This window comes from Haliotis rubra, unplaced genomic scaffold, assembly GCF_003918875.1.
Source record: "Haliotis rubra isolate DU_JTF1 unplaced genomic scaffold, ASM391887v1 Scf224, whole genome shotgun sequence".
NCBI lineage: Eukaryota > Metazoa > Mollusca > Gastropoda > Lepetellida > Haliotidae > Haliotis > Haliotis rubra.
The window spans coordinates 619,698-643,970 of NW_025766270.1; positions in this window are offsets into that span (position 1 = coordinate 619,698).

Here is a 24,273-nt window from a genome sequence, read left to right on the forward strand (position 1 = left end):
AAATTTAATAATTAGGTAAGTGTTATGTTTATGATCAAATCCGTACCAACCTTGGCAAACAAATAAATCTTATGATAGCTTTATGATAGCAATGCATCCACATGGCAGCGTCCTATTTTGAGCTTACAATTACTGTATCCCGAAACAGCGGACCTGTAATGTCACAATATATATACACTTATGTTCGTGGCCTATCGAACTATGGGCAGAAAAAGGGTCACGGGTGCCGCGTGGTCAATGACGTCAAAACCTCTCGGCAGTACCAGGATCCGCTGGTTGTCGGTTCGAATGACCTTAGATCTGATTATAACCCTTGCTTTGCACGGCACACGACTTTCTCGTACAAGGTGTATCACTGCGTATTGACGTAAACTCTCCGAACGTAGCAATACGTGTAAGTCGAACTGCTACACTGATTGGTCAATTCCACATTTGAAATATCATTTTCTGGCAGTGTTTAGTTTTGAAGATAAACTGACAGTTCAAACTTGTGAAACGTCGATGATTTCCCAACTAACAATTTCACGTTGTCACAACTTTATGGTGTCGTTGTTACAACGTTATTCTGTGGAGTCCCATTTGCGTTGTCACAACGTTGTGGCCTGACGTCGTGATACGTCATTGTCATGTGGCCACAAAGTTAAAGTTATTTGTTGCTAACGTATTACGTTGTCTTAACGTTCTATTCAACGTTAATAGTTGAATACTTTTCCCAGTTGTGAACAGAACACATGAAACAAAGCAGAATGTTCAATGTTTATTCGTCAATTTACATGTTGTTTTTAGTCGTGTGTTTTCTGAAGCTGTAGCTGAATAGTGAAGAAAGAATCTCAAAGTGAAAAGTTTTACAGAAAACTCCATCGTGACACCAAGTTATAACAAACGTTGTGAGGAGCCCAGAGCATAACATTTCCTCAACGTAAATTTGCAACGTTGTTATTGCGTTGTGACATAACGACATAAAATGGCGTAATACTAACGTTGTGACAACGTTGTGTCATGACGTTACCAATCTACAACCTGCCCGCAATACAACGCTGCGAAAACGTTGTGTGTTAGCTGGGTTACGTGCAACTTGGGATAGTGATTTTACTACGCTTGTCTCAATTTCAACACGCCATTACTCCTGATCAAATTGTCAGCGTTCCCGTTGTAAATTCAAGCATCCTATATCGTTCTGTCGTTGGCCTGTATGGAGACTTCTGCTGCCATGCTTACAACACGGCCATTACGTAGTATTACTTGTACATGTTTACACTAAGCATAAAAGGCGGTGACCCAAACAAAACAACCCTGTCTGTGGCGTAATGTAAATGTTTCAGTTCATTTTTCATAAATGATCTGCTTTGCATTTGTGCTCGACAACAAGAACCAGGTTAATGTCTGACGGAGCTCGTCAATAGGAAGAGAATCATAAAACATAAAACATAAAACACGGGATACGCTTTAAGGGTTATTTCCTCGGGCGGTGTTCAACGAAATGTCATGTTGTACGTGCTGGTTGCAACTGATCCCTGGGATGGATATCGACGGATACATGCTCACAGTCTGTGATAACCCCAAACCCCCAAAACTCCAAACCCCCAAGCCCCAAACCAAGATTTTTCTAGATAGGTCTCTAAATCACTCCTCGCTTTTGTATCTGAACACCTTTACAGTCTTTCGGCCTTGGTGGCATTAGATACCTGTGAAGATCCGGGTTAGAATTGATCTTCAGTAACCCCTGCTTAAGAGGCGACTTAAGAGTCATCTTAACCCATGCTTAAGAGTCGTAAGAGGCGACTAACGGTGGTCAAGATTGCTGAGTTGGTTGACACATCGTATCCCAACTGCATAGATCGATGCTCATGCTGTTGATGACTGGATTGTCTGTTGCAGACTCGATTATTTACAGACCGCCGCCATATACCTGGAATATTGCTGAGTGCGGCGTAAAACTAAACTCACTCACTCATTAGAACGCTGGCTTGAGGCAAATGTATAGCAGAGTAAATGGTGTGCATGTGTTTCGGGGCACGTGTGTATCTCCAGCGTTATGCAGCAGTACATAACACACTGGTGATGACACATGGTGATCGTTGTTCAACTAATGACTCGTGCAGCTGTTTCTGCCTGCGTTGTTGTGGGAAGTCGAGGTGAGAGTTTGGCTGGGGTTTTAGTGTTTCGCCATACACTTTTGACAGCATTGATAGAATCTCCACGAACTGTTTAATCTCAATATGATGCGTACGTGTGTACACACACGCACACGCACGCACATTGACATACATACACACAGACACACACACACACATACATACATACATACATACATACATACATACATACATACATACATACATACATACATACATACATACATACATACATACATACATACATACATACATACATACACACACACACATACATACACACACACACACACACACACACACACACACACACACACACACACACACATACATACATACATACATACATACATACATACATACATACATACATACATACATACATACATACATACATACATACATACATACATACATACATACATACATACATACATACATACATGAGATCTTACTTCAGGCTAAGATGAATTGTGTCTGGTGAATGCAAGTATCTTTAGGTAAACGAATGTGACAAAATGTGACAACATTTATATATATATATATTAATAGTGGTATAGTGGAGCACTTTGCAATAATATTAAATTCTGAGCCCCGCCTTTGTTACTGGAACAGGTATATGTAACCTGCTCACGTCCTGGACAAGCGATTGCTCTGTTAAATAATAACATCACGGCATGACACTATGTCACGGCGACCATTGGGATCACACATCAAGCGGTTATGCAGTACTGAAACATAGACTAATCGATCGATATACGTATATTTATGACCTGAGACATATATTTGTGTTAAATCAACAGTTTTGTATTGCTTTTAATGCGTATGTATGAACTACGCGTTTGAATATTTGACTGTGTATTTTTGACATATCGCTGGGTTATGAGGTGATGCATTGTTACAGTGTTTTCGACAATACAGACCTACAACCAAATGTATCTCACATAACGACTTTAAACATGGGAAAACTTTACTGAGTTTCATAAATAAAATAATAAAAGTTTCAAATCATTTTTAAAGTTTTGACGTTTGTCGGTTTAAGGATCGATTGATTCAACACGAATGTGACTTACGGAGGCGGCCGTCTCAATGAAGAGAATTCAGCTATGCAGGTCATGTCAGTTTAACGCATGTGTATATTTTAACGTTGATCAGCTTCATGAAATTAACGTGCTCAGGCATGTTTCTGGCAGTTACCGGACCTGCAATCCTATCCTCGAGGCGAATCTTGGACTGGACTGACTTACTGAGTTTAGTTTTACGCCGCTTTTAGCAATATTCCAGCAATATCAGGGCGGGGGACACCAGAAATGGGCTTCATCGAGGCGAATCTTGGACTGGAACCTATTTCCAAAGGATCCTTGCACGTTAAAGGTACGCAACTCTGTGGGTTCACAGGGGGTCAGGGCGCTGAACACCTTTGGGTTACTTTGGCGCTCCGTTTGATATGAACAATTAATGTCCATATCATTCGACATGGCTCAACCTACAAGACAAAAGCTAACTTGCTGGAATGTCACCGCGGTCCTTCTAAATGCATGTTGACTAGCCCGTATGGTGGTCAGGATTTCAGTTCAGCTACAGCTTTAATTAAGTGTGTTCGGTTCTGTCAGTGTGCTTGCATATGAGAGCATTAAGTATTAAGCGGGTCTGCATTCCAGTTACTAAGACAACCTCCCTTGGTGAGATTTACAAGGAGACCTCGACCTTGACGTCTAAATGTAGAACAGAATGGTGCAGCATGGCATGGCGATAGGCCATTGTCGTCTGAGGAATTTTAGTTATGCCAACCTTCAATGATTTGTTGCAAAATGTACACAAATTCCAACCTTGAGATACAGCTATCGCGCCTGTGACTAATACCGCAAGTAAAGGGATTTGTAACATAGCAACACGGCTGTTGCATCTGCGACTGCTCCGAACACCCACAACGACCCAAACACATCAACCCTACCTCAGCATCACAATAAACAGCCCCACCCCCACACCCAACTCACCATCACCCCCGCGCCTTCCACTCTCATGAAAACGAGGATGGAGTATAGAAAATCATCTGTATCTTCCGGCGGCAGCTTCGTGATGCTACATATATCCACTCATTACAAGACGATGGCAATAGATAATGTTCAACAACGTGGAGTAAAGCGATGAGGATGTTTCGCTGTTTTCACACAATATCGTCAATGGTCGATCAAGATATATAAACAATTACATTACATTAGTTTCCATATGTACATTAGTACGTATCGATTTCTCAAGAGTCACAAAAGGAACAGAACATCGACAACCAAGGCAACATCAAACTAACATAATTCAATACGAGAGTGAGTAGACAAGGAGCTGTCATTAGGCCCCGGTTATTTGTTTAAACACACCCTAGGATCGTTATAAACGAATTCAAGCAAATCGAAACAGTATTAGATGCTGTTGCTGATCACTATGTGGACAGACAACCATATTTCCAGCACAAACAGATAACGCGCTACCACCCACGTAGTAAAAACCATAGTGGTGGGGTACAGATATTGATTTTTATGTATGATAACAATCTACAATTGATTTGGTGATTTCAGATGTGAATTTCCATAATATAACCTATTCATTGAAGTGTATATGAGTCATACCTATTTCTGTGTGGAATACAATAACATATTTGTACGGCCTTTACTACTGTACACATTAAAAGGTAGAATAAAATATCGAATTAAATCCCGAATTTAATAAATGCGAATCTTATTTTTTCTCATTTTTTAAAAACTCGATGTCTAATTACATCTGTTATTTTCAATAGTATAAAGTGTCATACTTCACGGTATCCGATCAGATACATCTATGAACAAAGAATTTTGTTAAGCAACTCCTGACATATCTCATGATTGAATGAGCCCCGATCTTAACCCTTTGGAGCATATCTGGGACATGACTGGTTGGCGTGTGCAACAAAGGGATCGTCCTGTACAAAACCTGGTCCAATTAAAAGTTGCTTTACACGTGGAATGGCGTAGACTTCCCTTCAGAGGATCAGGAGGCTGACAGGGGGTATGAGGAGGAGCGTGCTGGCTGTCATACAGTCACATGGAGGTTACATTCTGTGTTGACCTTGAATCGAGTAAGACACGCAAAATGACATTTTGAATGGTCACATTCACCAATAAATTCAACATTAAACATTCCATAAAGGTCAGAAAAAAATCATGTTTTCCCATCGTCGTCACCACTAGAAGTTTTGTGTACGCGTTGAAACCTATCATTGCAAAAATACAGGGGGTGGCTTAATTAAGAACTTTGTGTATATTTGAAAACATATTCCTCATGTTGTTTGGTGCAGTATCCTAGCGAATCTTTCATTCAAAAAAACAAGCATAACACTCACTGAACCCATGCAGCAAGTACAGCACAAATCAGATTCTTTGATTATTGCGATATCTCCACGCTGTTTTTGTAGCTCTAAACGTGTATGTACTCCAGAACTAAGTTTCTCTTTGTCCTGGGATCTGACGTTTATACAGTTTGGCCATCACTCTGTGAAGGTTCATACTCCAATGAACTCACTCCAAGCAAAAGTCAAAGTGTTTACATCAGTAGTTTTTAGACGTAGATCTATACACAGTTATATTTGAACGGTTGACGTCACGTTGACTCAGGCAAACACAATAACCAGTGTGTAGCGGAAAGAGACATGTACTTTAGCAGTGCTCATCAGTCATGTATTCTGTACTTGGTAGCTTGTTCACAAGAAACCCATGTACATTGTTATCATTAGATGAGAAAGGTTCGTCAAGAACTACCACAATACGTCAGTCACAGTGACTACGTCAACATGGCGGACACGATCAACATGAATACATCTGACAGTTTCTAAGGAAAACATCTTTTATTCTATGAAACTAAGTTTCAGGGCTATCCCTTCTTAAAGTGAATTATTTGTGACGTGACAGTGATTTATCAATTTGGCGGATTATAAACAAGATGAACTAAAGGTCGTAAAGTAAGGAAAACATAATTATTCATGAAACTAAGTTTCAGGGATCACGACGTGATTTATGAATTTGTTATAAACATGAGGCGTAAAGGCGATTCATCATCAGATCGGCCATCAAGAGGCGATTATAAGGGCAAGAATTCAACTAATTTTAGGTATCCAAATTGATCCCATTTCTGTGTTTTTACCTCGATATTTAATCATGTCATGTAAAAAATCTGTTTGTATTCTCAAAACAGTGTCGGCCCATAAGTTTTCACATGCAATACAGCAATTAATACTCCTTTGTTGTAACCCGTGTTAGGTGGTATAAACCTACACATGTTGTTTGTCATCATTCACTTTGATGGTCAGTTAATGAATTTATAACAGGTATAATTAGTGGTAACACACTTAGATTACTCCGACAAAGGTTCCCATTTGGCATTTCTTGTGTCTGGAGTAAATATTCAACATTATGAACATCGATCAAAGGATTAACCGATAACACGCTGATTGATTAATTACTTTTATCTTACACAGCGGAATTGTCAAAAGGTAGTGTTTATGTATGTAGATTTACTAATCTATACTGAATACACTCTGCCGTGTCGGTGTCTGCGTAAAACAACGTCCTTCTTTCAAAGGATTAACCGGCAATACATTGATTGATTGCCCATTATTGGCTAACTAAATTACTGTTTTTAATGAAAGGCGGACATTATGCAATTAGTTGCCAGGTGTGCTATCTTGGGTGACCAATGAGACTTTACACCAATACCTGAAAAGATTTATCACTTTTTCGTATATTAAACTGTTAAAAGACACATCATTTGGAACAGTTTTGTGGATATTGATGGATACATTCCTCAAACAAGGTAATGGCCTGATATTGTTCCTATAACTTTAATCTGTTTTAATTTTAATATTTGCATTTTGTATTTTAATCATTTGTCGTAGCATTCAACAGAATCATTGTTTTCGCCGTGAAGTGTAATGAGACAGAAAACATACACTAGGGTGTGTGTGCGAATTATGATTCACATTGGCAAACTATAAAATGTCTAGATATTACAGTTCTGTTATAAATTCACTATAAGTATCAGCAGATCGTCAGCTTTTTATTTAGTTTCAAAATGCATAAAAGTATGATAATGAACTAATTAGGATTATAAGACCAAATATAAAGACGCACATTGACTAGTATCTACATACTGGTGAGTGGACATTAACCATGTGAATGTAGCAAGAAATTTATCGCGCAGTATTGTGACTTCGACCCCCACCTCGCTTCCGTGGAAGAAATCGTTATGTTATAAGTTGTGTCATGCAAAATCCTTTTGGTTATGATTCCAATACATATTTAACTACGAGTAGAAAGTAGTTTTGATTTTCTAACTTGATGAAAACAAACTATAATCTCATTAATTCTAACAGACTTTACGATTTTCAAAATGGCGGCGCCTCTGTCGGGAACATCCGCCGGTCTGTGGATAAATGCTATTTAGGTTTGTTTTCACTGAGTTACAAAATCAAAACTACTTTCTACTGGTAGTAAAATATGTATTTTATTGATGGCCAATAGGATTTTGCATGACATAGCGTATAACATAACAATTTCTCCCTGGCAGCGAGGTGGGTGTCAATATAAATACTACTTACAATATTATTGTTAGGTAAATGCCTAGATTTCTGTAGGCTGTTACTCTCAGTCTGGTATCCTCTGCACAAACCGAGGTCTGGAGGTCTGTGAGCTTGAGGTCTCAAGAACCTCCTACCATGGCAATACTCCAGTGTTATGCTGCCCCCAAAAGTATATGACAAAATTATCCTGTAACAGCGGGACGTTACGTTTCTTCATTTGGGTAAAATATTCTCTCAGTCGATCTCTCACCGCCATAAGTCAAGAAGAGTGTGTTCTCCCGCGAGAAACTCATATGAATTCTTTTCGTTAGTATGTAAGCAACCTTGCTAAAGCAAGACCACTGACTACACAATAGTTCCTTAATCACAGATTTCGTGGTTTATATACTCACAGTTAATAGACATGTAACCGCAATTCTACATTACAGTAGATGTGTCTGCTTGGGTAAACAATATGAGCAGAAATATCAATCAACTATTGACTATTGTACCAGAAGTCACAGGAAATTATATGTCCACATGTCGCATCAATCACTCCTATTGTAAACACATAAATTTAACATGTATTTTTAGTATATCTCGTAGTCGTCTCCGTGACAACTCCTAACGCTGCAATGGTAAACACATTACAAAATTGTTATTAATACACCAACCGTCTATAGTCTGTTTGCAGTGAAAACGTACCGATGAATTTCACTTTAAACAAAAAGTATAAATCAAATAAAGTGAAATTAAGATTGCGAGTCTTCATAATTTTACCTTGCCAATTAAACATTTAAATCTCAGAATTTTATTCATGTTAGGATAAAAGTTGCTTAACAAACGAGTAACGAGTAAACCAGTAATAGCGATTTGAAACTACGATAATTTTATCCTAAGTTGAATAAAATTATGAGTTTTAAATGTTCAAATGGCAAGATACAATTATGAGGATTCGCAATCTTAATTTCACTTTATTTGATTTACATTTTTGTTGAAAGTGAAATTCATCAGTACATTTTCACTGCAAACAGACTATAGAAGTAGTCAAACAAAGATGACTCGATATTAAAACAAACAGGTGTACTCGGAACTCCCTCAGATGCCACCTGCTCAGTTTGATGGTCAACATAAAAAGGGAATTGGAACATTCTGCCAAATATTTTATGGAGGCATATGTGGTTTCTTTCAATGCCGATTACAGATGTTCAAATGTAAATGAATACGAGAGATCTTTGGGGTATCATGTCATTTTGTACCAGAACTTCAATCTTGGTGAGTAGTTCACGGTGTTTACTTCACTGTAGAGCCACGTGATGCACATCATCCAAAGCCATACAATACACATCATCCAAAGCCATATAATACATATTGGTTATTGCGTATTTTGGCTTTGCGTGTATATATACTGAACCGCAAAAGAAACGTCACACCGATAGTACCCGTGAAGATCTGGTGTAGAATAGGTCTTCAGAAACCCATGCTTTCCACAAAGGCGACTATGCTTGTAGTAAGAGGCGACTAACGGGATCGGGTGGTCAGGCTCGCTGACTTGGTTGACACATGTTATCGGTTCCCAATTGTGCAGATCGATGCTCATGCTGTTGATCACTGGATTGTCTGTTCCAGACTAGAATATTTACAGACCGCCGCCATATAGCTGGAATATTGCTGAGTGCGGCGTAAACCTAAACTCACTCACACACTCACTCACACCGATAGAGGTTTCGTTAAGCACACACTTTAATTCACTCTAATTAACAATCAAAACGAAGGATTGAGTTCAACCTTGACAATTATGGTTAACACATTTTCGGGAATCACATTTCGAGTTCACACAAACAAAATCACTAAAAATGGTACCATTAAGATATCCCAAAGTCAGTATAGTGTGTGGCCTCCATGCGCATCGTCTGTACATGGAATGAGTTAGCCGGTTGATGAAGGCCATAGGCACTTGGGTCCATACTCTTCGAAATGCCTGATCGAGTCCAGCCGCAGTTTTGTCCTTGGTTGGAGGTCATTCAATCTTCTTTGAATATCGCCCCAAAGGTGTTCTATTGGACTTAATTCCGGACTGAGTGCAGGCGATTGTGGGGTTTGGATGCCATGTTGTCTTAGGACGTCCAATGTTGCTCTGGCAGTGTGGGCACGAGCGTTGTCTTGCTGGAAGATGTGATTTCTGTGACGTCCAAAATGTGGTACAACGTGGGGTCTTATGACTCGGTCAATATAGCGAGCAGCTGTCACGCCACTTCCTCATCCTGGACCGAGATTCTGGAACACCACGGTGCCAAATTTCTGGTTCAGACCGATTGCACCCAACACAATGATGCGTGGACCATCCCATGAGTCTCTTTCAACAATACACTCATAGGAAAACAGTTCTCCACGCCTTCGCCAACACAATGTCGGTTTTCATTAGAAAATAGCACAGTTCTCCATTGTCGATAACGCCAATTTCGATGTTGCAGATGGTTGCGCACAATCTGCCGGTCTTGACGTTGTGATGTTACTGATGGTATGAGTGGCCTGATACCGCTCCTGCAGTCGGTAGATTGTCCTAACATGAACATTAAAATGACTGGCTACCCTCCGTGAAGTCTGGTCAATTTGCAATCGTCCCAAGGCTTAGTTCCTTTGATCTGTCGTAAGTCGTGGCATGGCGATTATGTCAAAACAAAATTGATTTCAGGCGAGTTTAGGACTCGCTTTCATTGGTAGTGTTCTCACGATATGCACGTGCATTTTCATTTTCACGAATGTCATAGGGAACCTTTTACCAAGTCTGTCTTTTAAGGTGCGTTTAGTCGATATTCATTTTTCGTCAGAAAATGCACTGATGTTGGTAATAACTGTCAATTTGAATTAAAAAACATGTTAACAAAACGGTACAATCATAATAGAAACACCACCTTGTAAAAACAAAATTTGCATTTGGTTTTGAAAGGCGACGTTTCGTTTGCGGTTCAGTATATATGGTGCCTAAACGCAGTCCTGGGTACAGGCCACAGATTGTGGACGTTAAGCAAGGTTGGTGGCGGGTAGAGGAGTTGGATGGGTGGCCATGTATCTTTGATCCTACTCCACACTGAAACACACTGGTAAAACACAGAGGCTGTTCGTCTCTTGTGGGTTGCAGCAGGTGTGTTAGGAAGGTTAGCCAGGTGTGCAGTTTGTTATACGAGAATAATACATACTAATGTATGAAAACACTCGAATGTTTAATGTGCGACCGATTTCGCCCATGCATTTTAGGCGCCATATATATTTGAACTTCATTATGACTTTATTATAGTACACCCTAGACAATCTCTAATTATAGTTTGGGGACGTAATGCAACGGTTTTATTTATTAATAAAGGTTATCAAATAGACACCAGAACGTACCAAAGTTTGTTCCTGCAAGGTCATTGTTTTCACCATCAGACTGGCTTATCAATTACAAAGTAGGCAATACCAGTAAGGGTTCTTCAACATGGAGTTTTACCTGTGATTATTGATCCAAATATATCTATTTATATGCCAAATGCTGTCGTTCCGTAGTTGCCCCCAAGGCGTTTCTGTACAAATAATCTTAACTGCCATGTTTGAAAGATCACTCGGAATGACGTGACTGTTTGCAGAATGTGTTACTCGTGCTGAAATACATATAAATAGTTATCTAGTCATTACAAACAAACAACAGAAGGTCTAAAACATGCTGGACAATTATATTGTAATATATACGGTATCTAACAGACATATTTCACAACAAGTGGAACGGAGGAAGTCATCTTTCACTTAAACTTTGCATATTATCCAAATGTAATTCTATAAAACGTCAGAAGCGTATGAGAACAGCACTATAAGTTGATGATCCGACGTCTTTTTACTCAAGGGGCAACCTGATGCTCATGATGTTGATCACTGGTTTGTCTGTTCCACACTCGATTATTAACAGATAGGATTATAGCTGGATTATTGCTGAGTGCGACTTTAAACAACAACAAACCAAAACCAACACCTAATCAGAGGCGATATGGGTAATGTAATAATAACGTTTACGGACACACAGTTCCTTTAACGTGATCACTGACGAGTGACTCCGTAATTCAAATCATAAACTACATTAGATACTTAGTTTATATTATGAGTTGGTGATATTGGGAAGGTCATCTGTGGACCATGCGTCAGAAGACATATACAAGTTTCAGACTTAATACTGCAATAAAATCAGTGCAAGCTGAGTTAAATAAGTTTTACCTATTCAACACATTCTCTACACTTTTCAAAAAGAGAAACGCAAAAGCCATTTTTAGAAGGATTTATTGCGTTAGTTTAAAAGCAATTATTTCATGTAATTGCAATGGTAAAAAGGTGAAAATTCACACGTCTATAGACAAAGAGTTCGCCCACACAATTGTGTCTTATTGTTGTGTTTCAGTTTACTTGAGTCCACAAGATGGCGTCAAGTCAGTACTTTGTATAGCCACCATTAGCAGCAATTACTGCTCGGCACCGTTTCGGCACAGACTGGATAAGTCGACGAAGTCCCTCTTGCGGAATTCTTCCCAACTCTTTCTGCAATGCGATGTCCAGGTGTGGAAGTGTCCGAGGCGTGTTTTGACGTTGACGTACACGTAGATCGAGTTCATCCCATAGGTGTTCTATCGGGTTTAGATCTTGTGATGGGGAAGGCCATGGCAAGACATTGATGTTAGAATTGGCAAGGTAGCGGAACGTGACGCGTGCTGTATGTGAAGTAGCGTTGTCATGCTGGAACCACTCCCTCTGTCGGTCCATAATCGGAAGCATGTGACGCTCAAGGACTTCGTTGATGTACCGATTTGTTGTCAAATTCCCCTTAACCACCACTAAATCAGATCTTTGTGTGCTGAATATCTCATCCTAAACCATGACACTCTCTCCACCGAATCTGTCGACCTGTCGATTGTAATTAGGGGCAAAACGTTCAATTCTCCGACGGTAAACACGGTGAAGAAGAAATCGTGATTCATCAATGAACCAGACTCGCCTCTCAGTTTCTAAAGTTCCTGTTCCCGACTCTACGACACCACCGCTAGCGATGGAGGTCTCTCAAAACAGGGACGACAACTGGCCTTCTTGGTCGAATCTCCACTTCATGTAGTCGATTCCTGACAGTATGGTCGGAAATTCTTCTCAAACCAGGGATGCGTTGTGCAGTCTCCACGGCTGTGGCAAGACGGTGATGCAAGTGAGCAGCCCTGATGTAGCGGTCCTGGGCTTGGGTGGTAACTCTTGGACGGCCGCTTGGTTCAACAAATATGGTGTTCTGTTGATCGTTGAAATGTCCCAAAACGGCCGAATGCGACTCCCCAACTTCAAGACGGTCCATGGCGATGTCTCGATTGGCGGCACTCAGTCGTGGCATGATGATTTCCTCTTTTCTTGGCAAAACTGACAAAATTAAACACAACGTTGCCTTTTTATAGTGAGCGATACTGCATGCTTTTTCCACTTATTTGCACGTGCATTTTGCTTTGCATGTTTTCTTGTTGACGTTTTGGCGAATATTTCTTCAAACGCTTCTAAAACAAGTTAAAACATTACCGTGTTTTACAATCACACAAAGATGACGTTTTGGAAAAAAATAGTATATTTGTATTGTTTTTCCGCAGCTACATGAGTCCAATATTTTCACAATCACCTATGTTACAGTTATATGACGGTGGTCTGTAGACAGTAATGTTACAGTTATATGACGGTGGTCTGTAGCCAGTAATGTTACAGTTATATGACGGTGGCCTGTAGACAGTAATGTTACAGTTATATGACGGTGGTCTGTAGCCAGTAATGTTACAGTTATATGACGGTGGTCTGTAGCCAGTAATGTTACAGTTATATGACGGTGGTCTGTAGCCAGTAATGTTACAGTTATATGACGGTGGTCTGTAGCCAGTAATGTTACAGTTATATGACGGTGGTCTGTAGCCAGTAATGTTACAGTTATATGACGGTGGTCTGTAGCCAGTAATGTTACAGTTATATGACGGTGGTCTGTAGCCAGTAATGTTACAGTTATATGACGGTGGCCTGTAGAACCAGTAATGTTACAGTTATATGACGGTGGTCTGTAGCCAGTAATGTTACAGTTATATGACGGTGGTCTGTAGCCAGTAATGTTACAGTTATATGACGGTGGTCTGTAGCCAGTAATGTTACAGTTATATGACGGTGGTCTGTAGCCAGTAATGTTACAGTTATATGACGGTGGTCTGTAGCCAGTAATGTTACAGTTATATGACGGTGGTCTGTAGCCAGTAATGTTACAGTTATATGACTGTGGTCTGTAGCCAGTAATGTTACAGTTATATGACGGTGGTCTGTAGCCAGTAATGTTACAGTTATATGACGGTGGCCTGTAGACAGTAATGTTACAGTTATATGACGGTGGTCTGTAGCCAGTAATGTTACAGTTATATGACGGTGGTCTGTAGCCAGTAATGTTACAGTTATATGACGGTGGTCTGTAGCCAGTAATGTTACAGTTATATGACGGTGGTCTGTAGCCAGTAATGTTACAGTTATATGACGGTGGTCTGTAGCCAGTAATGTTACAGTTATATGACGGTGGTCTGTAGCCAGTAATGTAATGTTATAGTTATATGACGGTGGTCTGTAGCCAGTAATGTTACAGTTATATGACTGTGGTCTGTAGCCAGTAATGTTACAGTTATATGACGGTGGTCTGTAGCCAGTAATGTTACAGTTATATGACGGTGGTCTGTAGCCAGTAATATTACAGTTATATGACGGTGGTCTGTAGCCAGTAATATTACAGTTATATGACGGTGGTCTGTAGCCAGTAATGTTACAGTTATATGACTGTGGTCTGTAGCCAGTAATGTTACAGTTATATGACGGTGGTCTGTAGCCAGTAATGTTATAGTTATATGACGGTGGTCTGTAGCCAGTAATGTTACAGTTATATGACGGTGGTCTGTAGCCAGTAATATTACAGTTATATGACGGTGGTCTGTAGCCAGTAATATTACAGTTATATGACGGTGGTCTGTAGCCAGTAATGTTACAGTTATATGACGGTGGTCTGTAGCCAGTAATGTTACAGTTATATGACGGTGGTCTGTAGCCAGTAATGTTATAGTTATATGACGGTGGTCTGTAGCCAGTAATATTATAGTTATATGACGGTGGTCTGTAGCCAGTAATATTACAGTTATATGACGGTGGTCTGTAGCCAGTAATGTTACAGTTATATGACGGTGGTCTGTAGCCAGTAATGTTACAGTTATATGACGGTGGTCTGTAGCCAGTAATGTTACAGTTATATGACGGTGGTCTGTAGCCAGTAATGTTATAGTTATATGACGGTGGTCTGTAGCCAGTAATGTTATAGTTATATGACGGTGGTCTGTAGCCAGTAATATTACAGTTATATGACGGTGGTCTGTAGCCAGTAATATTACAGTTATATGACGGTGGTCTGTAGCCAGTAATGTTACAGTTATATGACGGTGGTCTGTAGCCAGTAATGTTACAGTTATATGACGGTGGTCTGTAGCCAGTAATGTTATAGTTATATGACGGTGGTCTGTAGCCAGTAATGTTACAGTTATATGACGGTGGTCTGTAGCCAGTAATATTACAGTTATATGACGGTGGTCTGTAGCCAGTAATGTTACAGTTATATGACGGTGGTCTGTAGCCAGTAATGTTACAGTTATATGACGGTGGTCTGTAGCCAGTAATGTTACAGTGCTATGACGGTGGTCTGTAGCCAGTAATGTTATAGTTATATGACGGTGGTCTGTAGCCAGTAATATTATAGTTATATGACGGTGGTCTGTAGCCAGTAATATTACAGTTATATGACGGTGGTCTGCAGCCAGTAATGTTATAGTTATATGACGGTGGTCTGTAGCCAGTAATGTTACAGTTATATGACGGTGGTCTGTAGCCAGTAATGTTACAGTTATATGACGGTGGTCTGTAGCCAGTAATGTTATAGTTATATGACGGTGGTCTGTAGCCAGTAATATTATAGTTATATGACGGTGGTCTGTAGCCAGTAATGTTACAGTTATATGACGGTGGTCTGTAGCCAGTAATGTTACAATTATATGACGGTGGTCTGCAGCCAGTAATGTTACAGTTATATGACGGTGGTCTGTAGCCAGTAATATTATAGTTATATGACGGTGGTCTGTAGACAGTAATGTTACAGTTATATGACGGCGGTCTGTAGCCAGTAATGTTACAATTATATGACGGTGGTCTGCAGCCAGTAATGTTACAGTTATATGACGGCGGTCTGTAGCCAGTAATATTATAGTTATATGACGGTGGTCTGTAGCCAGTAATAAGTTATATGACAGTTATATGACTATATGTCGGTGCTGTAGCCAGTAATGTTACAGTTATATGACGGCGGTCTGTAGCCAGTAATGTTACAGTTATATGACGGTGGTCTGTAGCCAGTAATGTTACAGTTATATGACGGTGGTCTGTAGCCAGTAATGTTATAGTTATATGACGGTGGTCTGTAGCCAGTAATGTTACAGTTATATGACGGTGGTCTGTAGCCAGTAATGTTACAGTTATATGACGGTGGTCTGTAGCCAGTAATGTTACAATTATATGACGGTGGTCTGCAGCCAGTAATGTTACAGTTATATGACGGCGGTCTGTAGCCAGTAATATTACAGTTATATGACGGCGGTCTGTAGCCAGTAATATTACAGTTATATGACGGTGGTCTGTAGCCAGTAATGTTACAGTTATATGACGGTGGTCTGTAGCCAGTAATGTTACAGTTATATGACGGCGGTCTGTAGCCAGTAATGTTACAGTTATATGACGGCGGTCTGTAGCCAGTAATATTATAGTTATATGACGGTGGTCTGTAAATAATCGAGTCTGGACCAGACATTACAGAATGTCATAGAAGTGCGCCATTCAAGACATTTTGATCAAATCTTTGTCGTCTTGCAGACGTTGACATCACACACGTACACGCACACGCACACGCGCACGGGCACGCACATACACACACTTTTTTCGATGCTACAGTTGCCCTAGTAACCGAGTGAAAGCGACACCCGTACCATTGTAGAGCCAGTAAAGAGGGACAACATACTTGGAGATACAAATTCCATATTAAATCAATCGAGGCCGCCATTCCAATCAATGAGACCGCTTGATGTTATCGAGAACAATGACCCCTTCTATTGACGTCACAGATAAATGTGTAAATCGAGCCTAGTATCTCACACCGAAATGTTGCTTACACAAGGCATGGTCTTCATGTTGGAAGCTCTCCATACTGACATAAGACACGAGGGTAGCACGGCCTGCATGCTATCGGGAGACGTCCAGATGGGGTTGGTTACTTGATGGGGTTGGGTAACTTTCGTCATTTGTGGATGACTGGATATATATCCGATCTGATTCACCTTGGTTTAGCGTCACTCATGGTTCACCTTCTCGACACTGCCCCTCATAGTTCACCTTCTCGACACTGCCGCTCATGGTTTACCTTCTTGACACTCTCACTCATGGTTCACCTTCTCGACACTGCCACTCATAGTTCACCTTCTCGACACTGCTGCTCATGGTTCACCTTCTCACATTACCACTCATAATTTACGTTCTCGACACTGTTGCTCATGCTTCACCTTCTCGACACTGCCACTCGTAGTTAACCTTCTCGACACTGCCACTCATAGTTCACCTTCTCGACACTGCCACTCATAGTTCACCTTCTTGACACTGTCACTTGTAGTTCACCTTCTCGACACTGCTGCTCACGGTTCACCTTCGAGATACTGCCACTTATGGTTCACCTTGGCGACACTGCCACTCATAGTTCACCTTGTCGACACTGCCACTCATAGTTAACCTTCTCGACATTACCGCTCATGGTTCACCTTCTCGGCACTGCCACTCATAGTTCACCTTCTCGACACTGCCGCTCATAGTTCACCTTGTCGACACTGCCACTCATAGTTCACCTTGCCGACACTGCCGCTCATAGTTCACCTTGTCGACACTGCCACTCATGGTTCACCTTGTCGACACTGCCACTCATAGTTCACCTTGTCAACACTGCCACTCATAGTTCACCTTGTCAACACAGCCACTCATTGTTCACCTTCTCGACACTGCCACTCATAGTTCACCTTCTCGACACTGCCACTCATAGTTCACCTTCTCGACACTGCCACTCATGGTTCACCTTCTTGACACTGCCGGTCATGGTTCACCTTCTCGACACTGCCACTCATAGTTCACCTTCTCGACATTGCCGCTCATGGTTCACCTTCTCGACACTGCCACTCATAGTTCACCTTCTCGACACTGCCACTCATGGTTCACCTTCTCGACACTGCCACTCATGGTTCACCTTCTCGACACTGCCGATAGTTCACCTTCTCGACACTGCCACTCATAGTTCACCTTCTCGACACTGCCACTCATAGTTCACCTTGTCGACACTGCCACTCATTGTTCACCTTGTCTACACTGCCACTCATGGTTCACCTTGTCTACACTGCCACTCATTGTTCACCTTGTCAACACTGCCGGTTATGGTTCACCTTCTCGGCACTGTCACTCATGGTTCACCTTCTCGACACTGCCACTCATTGTTCACCTTCTCGACACTGCCACGCATAGTTCACCTTGTCAACACTGCTGCTCATAGTTCACCTTCTCGACACTGCCGGTCATGGTTTACCTTCTCGACACTGCGACTCATAATTCACCTTCTCGACATTACCGCTCATGGTTCACCTTCTCGACACTGCCACTCATAGTTCTCCTTCTCGACATTACCGCTCATGGTTCAGCTTCTCGACACTGCCATTCATGGTTCATCTACATATTTCGCCACCACCATTAAAGAAATCTGTGTGTACAATGAAGATGAAGATATCCGACATCGAGAATTTCCAGGATGAGTGTATGTCAGGGGATGGGAAGGAGGGGATGAGGGAGGGGTTTAAACCAGGTTTTCATTTTTCCGATTTTAAATTCGTCACTGTCAGATTGGTGTCATATCAACTATTTGTATCTCAGACAACTACTTACAGACTTGAGTTGTGTTGTTGTGCCTCAATAACGTTTGCATTTGTGTGTAAATCCAGAGTTACTAGACAAATCCAGAGTTACTAGACAAATCCAGAGTATTTTGGCGTGAGGGCACTTCAGTTTTATAAATTGCTGTTACGGTGGGTTACAACACTTCCTACCAATATGCATTGTTGTTTCAAAAAGAAATGCAATGGATACAATTCCAGCGGATGCCCATTGATTTAAAGCCAATAACGTTCCGTTTAATTCAGGAATTCCAAACTGAATGTTTCCATCACAGGCAACAGGGTACCCTTGCTCTCTAGAATGAGTTAGAATGTCATTTGAATTTGAGAAAACCATACGTGAAATGTTGGACGTATTCTTGTATGTACATGTTGGGGGTAGAGCAATCAGACAAGAAGTGGGCATCCCCATGGGCACCAATATTTTTTCTGCTCCCCTCCTTGAGGATCTGTTTCTTTATGCAGATGAATCACATTTTTTTTCTCGGGTTATACCCCTTTCACACTTGAGGCGGAATGAGCAGAAATGCCGTCGGAATGAAAATTCCTGGAGATTCCTGGCTGGAAATTCGAACTGCATTCTAAAACTTCTTACTCCATTCCGAATGCACTCAAACTATTCGTGTCAATCCTTGTAACTTTCAAAACTTTCGAGGTACATTCGAAGTGGAAAAATATCAAACAACATTTGAAGTGTATTCTAACTGCATTCTAAGTATTCTGAACGTATTCAAAGGAGAATCGAAAAGGCAAGCCACTTCAAATCCCGTAAGAATGTCCCGAATGCGCCTCGAATGCATTTCGATTGCTTGTGGAATTTAAGTGGAATATTCTTCAAATGTATCGTTATGTTTCGATTGCACTTGGAATACAGCACGAATGTACATCGAATACACCTCCAATACAGTCAGAAAATCTCTAATGCTCTTCAAATGAGCCCTGACGTCATCAGAACACCGCCGAATCGCATAAAAACGTAGCCACCTGTCTTTGAAACTTCAGATATCATTCACATCTTCAAGCTGTGCAAGTTGTCTCCAGCCTCCTGGCACCACGTTGTGCTGCTCATCTTCCTCATCCACCATACCATTGTGGAGATTAGGATAAGGATTCCTCATCATGTTGTGCAAGCAGACACAGCATTGAGTGATGTCCTTCACAGCGGAAGACCTTGGAAGCATGTGGGTGAGGAGGATTTGCCAACTCTGAGACATGATTCCAAATGCAATTTGCACTACCCGTCGGCCCCTGCTGATCCTGTAGTTGTTGATTCTCTCGTCTCTCTGGAGAGTCCTATGACCTTATACGGTTTCATCAAGAAGGCCCTTATTCCAAAGGCATCATCTCCAAGAATAAAGCATGGCATACGCTCGTCATCTTGGGGTAAGGGGAACGGATCAGGAAATCCCATGCTCCCGTCTTCAAGGCAATCCTTGAGCTCGCACTCGTTGAAGATCTGAGCATCAGACAAACTTCCGTAAGCACAAACGTCCACCCACATGAACTTGTAATTTCCGTCCACAAGGGCCATGAGGACCACAGAGAAGAAGCCCTTGTAGTTGTTGTACAATGAGCCGCTCTTGACAGGTTTCCTAACGGCCACATGTTTGCTGTCTAATTATAAACTCCTACGGCATGAGGAATATTCCACCTATTTCTGAATACCTCTTCAATGGGTGTCCATTCTTCTGGAGTGGTAGGGCAGATGATAACCCCATCCTTGTATTCCTCCACAATGACCTTACATACTTCTGAGATGATCAGGCTGATTGTGTTCCTTGCCACACGGAAACTGTACATGATGCTGGGGTACCTATCATGTGAAGCCAGGAACCGAAGGCTAGCTTCAAGCCTGGAGGTAGCGCCTTTCTCATGTATGTATCCTGCTTCTGTATTCTTGGTCCAACTTTCTGCACCAACTCATCAAACATGGCAGGTTCCATCCTATGGTAGTTGAAGAATGACTGTGTGTCCTCAACTCTGAGCTCCTCCAACAGTCTTGTAATGTCCATACAGTCCTCCTTTCCTCTGTCAGCCATGGTCTGGTCTGGAATCCCCTGGGTTTTCTCCTGGGTCTTCTTCTGTTTCTTCTCCTGGTCTCCTCCACATCTCTTTCAATCAGGGCTTTCTGGAGGACAGCAATCTGGAGCAACGCAACATGGTCCAGCTGGTCAATACTCTATGAGAGTTGGGCAGTCACTGATAGTCCAAATTCAACAGGTTATTATACCCCATCGTGGAACATTCCGGTAGCATTCTTGATGCATTTCGGACATTCGTGTTACATTCTAAGTGCATTTGAAGGACATTTGAAATATTCGGGCTGCATTCTGGTTTAATTCTATAACATTCGACCCATATTTGGGGGTGATTCCAAGAGGGTTCTGAATGCATTCTACGTAAATTCGTACAGCATTAATTATACCGGTCCCTATAGTCCGTTTGGCTCAAAAGTGGACCGGTGAATTGCGATCTAACTCGAAAACTGATAAACATAATAATACTCAATGAAACGCTGATCATAATAAAAACATCAGACCAACTCTGTGAGATTTTTGGAGAATTTATGTCCTAAAATATAAAAGTTGTTGAACAAACTATCATCAAAATATTTACACAGTTCACTATTTGGTACGAGGGAGGAGTGCAGAGAAAGGGACAGCCAGGTGTGCGAGAAAGGGTGGATACTGCACAGCTCAGGTACATGAATCAATAGCTTTGTCGACACTTGTGCACGTGCTCCGCGTACACCTGGCTGTTCCTCTCTTTGCACTCCTCCCTCGTTAGAAATAGGAACTGTGTTCAAATTTCATCGGTCCGCTTTTGAGCCAAACGGTATATATAATCTAGGGCGGGCGATGATTTACAAATATCATCAAACACTTCCGGCTACATATCGATAATGGCGACAAACGGTAATGGGCGAGCTTGGCTCTAACTTTACATCTCATAAGTTGTTGCAGCGCAAGTTGATTTGGAAACCAGGCCAGAAGCGAGAAATCATATCAAAAGGAGAGTTATCGTCTTTGCAATAAGACCACCAATTCAAGGTGAGGTGAATTTGGGTTTAACGTCGTGCTTGACAATGTTTCGCTCATATGACGACGTGCATGCGTGTGGGGACACTAGAAATTGGCTTCACACAGTATAACCATGTGGCGAATCGAACCCGGGTCTTCGTCATGACAAGCGGATGTATCAACCACTCGGCTACAACTCGCCCCGACTACAGCGGAATAGTTCTACTACGCTACCAAATAATCTTTGACATAGACTGACATTTAGTCCCTGAAATAAGATCTTATTTAAGAATGTATATCTCAAGTAAAAAAGCAAGAAAAACTAGAAAATCAAATTATTCTAGACTTCAGCCTGAATCCCTTCCTATATTTTGTTCTTTCTTTTAGGTCAGGTAGACAGACTGTCTTTGACAGTGGAACCGGATTGAACATACAATTAAAAAACTAGATGGTCGGGTCGATTGTTGGGGACGGTCGGTGAAGGAGAAGAACCAGTGTGACCTTACTCCACGTACTGTCGGCGGCGACTGTGGCCACCAGCGCAGCTTGCCATACCACCTTTCAGTCATTGACTGTATCTCGAGCGGCGAGGTTCCCTAGTGCACAACGCTTAAGGTCTAGCGTGGTTCGCGGTCAGGCTGCGTGAAGCCCAAGCAGTCATGTTGTCCCCCGCTGTTACGTAATCGTTTTGTTGGTTAAAGCAGCGGAAAACGCACTTCAAGTTCTATTTACACAGGTAGAAATTCGCACGAAACCCACTAAATGGGCTTTGAATGTTCACTCATCTGTGAACTCAAGCCAAGATTGATCTCTTGTTCATTGTGACTTGAGACCATAGACCGATACAAGTTTAATATTTCAAACAGTCACAATCACATTAGTTTTAAAAATATGTTTGCAGATTCGAAGAAAAAAAAATAATTGTTCACGATTTTGATGTAAAATACCACTCGCGCCAATCCACCCTCAGACACTCCTTGTTCAAGTTATCCCCAACGATTGCAGTGAGTGATTCTGCTCGGTGGCAGTCAAATCAGTGGAACAGAAACCAAAGTGATTCCACACGTTTGGACAAAACTTGCCAATGTATTGGGGACCGTTCATAATTTAAGGTTCAGTGTGTGCGTGTGTGTGTATGTGCGTGTGTGTGTGTGATATGTGATGATGATGATGATGTTGTTGCTGCTGCTGATGATGATGGGGTGGGGGGTGTCACCCATTTTTTCTGAGGAGGTGTGGGCCATCAATCAGTTTTGTTCACATGTACCAGGGCGGGGTGTCATTGATTTTGTTCACTTACTTTGTACATAAATTTTAGGGGGGTCATTCACATAGTACATGCTTCTCCATAACATCATCATCATCATCATCATCATCATCATCATCACATACACATACACACCTCCTCCAACAACAACCCCAATTGCGTAGATCGATGCTCATGCTGTTGATCACTGGACTGCCTGGTCCAGACTGGATTATTTACAGATGACCACCATATAGCTGGAATATTGTTGAGTGCGGCGTTAAGAACAAATATACAAGCTCTTACCTTTATTGTATGTTGTAGTTTATAAATATATCGATATAATTGATTGCAATAGATGTTAGGTATACTTCTTGAGAAGTGTATATTGTTTGCGCTACCAATCCCACACATCCACCACCGCTTCTCCCCCTGGCCCAGTCCGGTGTGCAAATACCCTACAACAACATAGCCGGTGGCATTCCTACATTGCTTGTATACTAGTAGACAAAGATCGTATCTCCCTCTCTTACTGATACCAGCGTTCCCCCAGGCCCAATCACCAGCTACAACAGCTCATTCGTGTCTGGCGACGAGTCGAGGCAAGAACAAATATTCAGCGTCGGTTCATTATTCTTTCCCCTTCAAAGAACAAAATACACGGTCAACCGCTTAAACGCCATTGGGCAATATTACGTCACGGTAGCGAAAGTTACGTCATGTGACCCGAGCACGTATTGTTGACCGACAATAGCTCACGACTGTGCGATAATAACAGTACTGGTCAGTAATGACGTCACAATCTGAGGCCGCCACAGGTACTCTGTCATACCGTAAATAGTATTGTTAAATTTACTGTTACGATCAAGAATATTATCTGCTAACATGTTCAATGTACGAGTACTGACGACCAAGCTTACCTATACTCCCGCCTCGTGGGCGAGTTTCTTTGCTTCATAATGATGCATAAACAATGATAATTAAAATTAGTTCTATAATTAAAAGTACATTCAAGAATGATATGATGAATATGTTTCTTGGATAAATTTATGTATGACATAATGGTAATGTATGGGTTTTGGCTGAGGTTTTCTTACAAATAATACCCAAGTAAGCAATGTGCTGCTTTATACATGACATTCCGAGTGACAACTATATAGCCCGTTATTAAAATGAAATTATCATATTATGCCCATCTATAAGCAGT